General features: G+C 42.7%; 1 non-coding gene across 1 annotated transcript; it reads right to left on the reverse strand.

Moving 5' to 3' along the window:
- Positions 1–2191: 2191 nt before the first annotated feature.
- LOC130987299 (small nucleolar RNA R71) lies at positions 2192–2298 on the reverse strand. The gene has a single exon (XR_009089688.1). It is a non-coding gene; the product is annotated as a small nucleolar RNA R71 (small nucleolar RNA).
- Positions 2299–4775: the final 2477 nt, after the last annotated feature.

The raw sequence follows: 4775 nt of genomic DNA on the forward strand, positions 1-4775 counted from the left end.
TCCTTCCATACGAATGGAACATCTTTCTTCAGTAGATGACTGACAAACATGGTTTTCGTACCTCAATTCCACATGATTTGTTGTCATTTCCCTTCATATTTTGCTTGCCAATGCGTGTTTGTACCATAATGTTGAGTTTTATGAGATTTGATGTCTTGGTGTAGTTTTGGAGTAATTTCAGGAAAAATCAAGGATTAATTGGAGGATTTTGAAGATATTATATTGAAGTACGTCTCGAGAGGAATCCGTGAGCGCAAACGGCGATCAAATCCGAGTCCGGACGAGGGAGAACGGAGCAAAACGAGCGGACTGCGCATAACGCCCAGTAGCCCGCGGTCACCACCCGCGGCCGCGGGGTGGGACCGCGGGTCAGCTGCCCCCGACTCAGGAGACACCCGCGGTCACCACCCGCGGCCGCGGGGCGGGACCGCGGGGTCCCCTGACTCTCCCCCACGTTTGCGGCCGCGGGCGCGGGCCAGGACCGCGGGAAAAGAGCGGAGCCTCCCAAGTGGGCCCCAGTCGCGTTTTTCAGCCCTTAACCCCCATTTTTCCCCTTTTCCTCACATTATTCATCTTCCCCAACCTCAAACACACCCATTTTCCATCTTCCCCAATTCCTCCACACCAAACCCTAGCCTCCATTACCACATCTTTTTACCAAGATTGAATGCATTGAAGAGGAGAGAAGATTGGAGAAGCTCATTAATAGGATTTGTCACTTCTTACTCTCTCTTTCATTTATGTATTTCTTTGATTTAGGTTTGTTGTTTGTGAACATGTTTGGATAAAATCCCCCATTGGTTTGGGGATTAGGCTAGTTGATTATGTGATGGATTGATTATTATGCTTAATATATGTCTTGATTATTTCCTTGTTATTATCTTTTCAAGCCCTAGCTTTAATTCTTGTATGGATTGTTGGTCACTTTCTATGCATTTCTAATTTGTGATTTGAATTGGGAGAGGATAATCATAATAGATTAGGAGCTTGAAACATATTGACTCAATAAACCGGGAGGTTGAGAGTTGGGTGAGAGTTTACCGATCCTTTGTGCTTTTGGGAGTTATAGGTTAGAAGTTGACCGGGGACGGCAACTATGACCCGTAATCTACCGTTTAGTCGTCCGGGAGGGGGCTAGAACTAGTGGGGAGATCACTCTAGATAAATAGGAATATCAAGACTAATATTGAGCTAATTTGAAGTCCATTGCTAATCCATCGATGCCTAATCCCTAAACCACCTTCATCACTTAATTAATCCACTTTGTTTGATTGTTCTTATTTTGTCTTTGAATTTGTTAGTTAATCAAACCACTCACCTCCTTGTTTAGTCTAAATAGCTCTAGCATAATGAATTAGGATAATCACTAGATTGAACTACTAATCCATGTGGGATACGACCTTGCTTCCATATATTACAACTACCCGTATACTTGCGGCGTGGTGAAAATATTAGCGAACAAGTTTTTGGCGCCGTTGCCGGGGATTAGTTTAGTTTGATTACTTGTGATATTTTGAATCATTGTGCTTAACTACTTTGGACATTTTACTTGCTTTATTTTTATTTTCAATTTTAAGATTGTGTCTTGACTCTTTGTTTCTTTTTGGTTGGTAGGTAGTGTATGAACACAAGGTCTAAGGGTGCACCTCTTATACCCATTAACCTTGAGGTTGAAGCATTTTGCCGACACAACAAAGCAAGAGCAAGAAGAGAGAAAGAAATGGAGGGAAACATGATGGAAAATCAAGAATTGATCCTCCAACTCCAAAGACAATTGGAGGCTATGCAAGGGCGTATCAATGAGCAAGAGGCTCGAAGGAATGCACCACCACCACCACCTATTAGCAATATGTTCCAACCCGTGGTCCAACAAGGGGGAGTGCATGCCCCAAGAATCAATGCCAACAATTTTGAACTCAAGGCGAGTCTCATCAACATGGTGCAACAAAATCAATTTGCCGGTCTTTCTCAAGATGACCCGAATGGACATCTCGGCAATTTCTTGGAGATATGCGATACTATCAAGATAAATGGAGTCCCGGAGGATGCCATTCGACTCCGACTCTTTCCCTTCTCACTAAGGGGCATAGCCAAGACGTGGTATCAATCTTTGGAGATTGGTTCCATCACTACATGGGAGAAAATGGCTCAAAAGTTCCTTATCAAGTTCTTCCCTCCAAGTAAGACAATGAAGATGAAGAAGGACATTGTCCAATTTCATCAATTCGATGGAGAGACCTTCTATGAAGCTTGGGAGAGATTCAAAGAGATGATAAGGAAGTGTCCCAACCATGGTTTGGATCAAAACACCATTATTTGCTCATTCTATACCGGGTGTAGTGGTGAGATGCAAAGAGACATGAATGCATCGGCCAATGGAGCATTGTTGGAGAAGAGCCACGAGGAGGCCGCCCACATCATTGAAAATTTAGCCGCAAATAGCTACCAATTTCCGGGGGAGAGGACTATTTTGAAGAAGGTGGCGGCTACAACAAGCTCGGATCCAATAGCTCTTTTGACGGCTCAATTGACCGCTATGAATAGCAAGATTGATGCTATGTCAATATCAAGAGTAGAACCCGTGGTTGAAGAACAAACTAGCTTTGAGGATGTGAACTACATCAACAACAACAACAACCGAGGCTATGGGAACTTCCGGCCCCAACAACAAGGTGGCTATCAAGGACAAGGGCAATACAATCAAGGGTTTCAAGCAAATCGTCACCCGAATCTTTCCTATGGTAATCCTAATAACTTCTTGCAACCACCGCCCGGATTTGCGGTGAGTGATGGCATGATCAAGGAAGAGAAGAAGCTCAACCTTGAAGAGATCTTAATGAAATTCATAACGGCCACTCAAGCCCACATGACGAGAACCGATGAAAGGTTAGAGGCTCAAGCAACCCAATTGAAAATGCTTGAGATGAAAGTGGGACAAATTGCCGAATCCTTAAGCAACCAACATCAAAAGGGGCAATTTCCGAGTAACACCGTTGTGAATCCAAAAGAACATTGCAAGGCTATCACTATAAGAAGTGGGAAGATACTTGAAGAGTCCAAGATACCTCCGGAAGTCAAGAACAATGATGAGAACATTTCCTCAAAAATGCAAGGCGATAAGGAGAAGGAGAAAGATGTGTACAAGGCACCACTACCTTATTGCCCACCAATTCCATTCCCTCAAAGACTTCAAAAGAAAAATGTGGAGAGTGAGTTCTCTAAATTCCTTGAGATCTTTCGGAAGGTACACATCAACATCCCCCTTGTTGAAGCTTTGCAACAAATGCCCAAGTATGCAAAATTTCTCAAGGAAGTTCTATCCAAGAAGAAGAAATTAGAAGAATTTGAGACGGTCAACCTCACCGAAGAATGTTGTGCCATTCTTCAAAAGAAGCTACCCATCAAGATCAAGGATCCCGGGAGCTTTACTATCCCATGTGATGTTGGAAATGGTCGTTTTGGAAAGGCCTTGTGTGATTTGGGAGCAAGCATAAATTTGATGCCTCTCTCCATCTTCAACAAGCTTGAAATAGGAACCATTAAGCCAACCACGATTGCTTTGCAAATGGCGGACCGTTCCGTTTCATATCCAAAAGGGATAGTGGAGGATGTCTTGGTGAGGGTTGACAAATTCATTTTTCCGGTGGATTTTGTGGTGTTGGATATGGTTGAGGACAAGGATGTACCTTTGATCCTTGGACGTCCATTCTTGGCGACGGGGAGGGCCCTAATTGATGTTGCAAAGGGCAAGCTCACATTGAGAGTGAATGATGAGAATGTTACCTTCTCAATCCACAAAGCTCCCAAGCACAAAGATGTGGAAGAAAGAATGAGAGTGGAGGAATGCAAATTGATGCAAGTGATTGAACCTTGCATCAACATGAAAGAAAAATTGAAGGGAGAAAGAAAAGAGGAGGAAGCCCAAGGCTTGGAGTTGAAGCTTCTCCCCACACACTTGAAGTATGCATTCTTTGGTGAGAATGAGATACATCCAATGGGGCAAGACCGTGTACTCCAACTCAAAGAGTTAGATGAGTATCACGCATTTGAGAAGTCAAGCCTCTACAAAGAGAGGACAACAAGTGCTAATGACGAGATGATGCACAAACGGGAGTTTGCACCCGATGATGAAGTCCTTCTCCTCACCTTCCGTCAATCACTACCTCCGGAAAAGCCAAGATCAAAATGGACGGGTCCTTTCAAAATCAACAAGGTTTTCAACAATGGAGCAATTGAATTGAGAAAGAAGGATGAAAGAACCTTTGTGGTTGAGAAGGAAAGAATCAAGGCATTTGTGAAAGTTGAAGTGTTCGTTGGAACCACCCCCGAGCCATAACACCATCATGGAGACGTCTAGCTCATGACGTTAAACTAAGCGCTAGTTGGGAGGCACCCCAACAAGGTACCCTTTAATTTTTGTATGGTTTATTTTTTTTTTATATGTTAGTTTTTTTTGTGAGTCCGAGACAACTTCTCCTTCTCTTTTCTTCCAAACTCATTTTCACTTTGTGTGAAATAAGTTTGGGGGGAGGGGAGAGATGGATTAGTTGTCTCATCTATCTTAAGCTTTACTTGTTTTTGTTTGTTTTAGTATTGTTGTCTTGTTTTTGTTATTGTTGAATAAATGAAAGCTTGAGAGTTAGTTGGGTTGATATTTTTGTTTTTGTTTTGCTTGGGATAATTGTATCAAACTTTGTGATGTTGATTGAATGTCATTGGGCTTATGATATGAATTGTTTCTTGGAAAAATTGTGTGTATCACTTGTGGATTATGC

The sequence above is a fragment of the Salvia miltiorrhiza genome, chromosome 5 (genome assembly GCF_028751815.1).
Source record: "Salvia miltiorrhiza cultivar Shanhuang (shh) chromosome 5, IMPLAD_Smil_shh, whole genome shotgun sequence".
Classification (NCBI taxonomy): Eukaryota; Viridiplantae; Streptophyta; class Magnoliopsida; order Lamiales; family Lamiaceae; genus Salvia; species Salvia miltiorrhiza.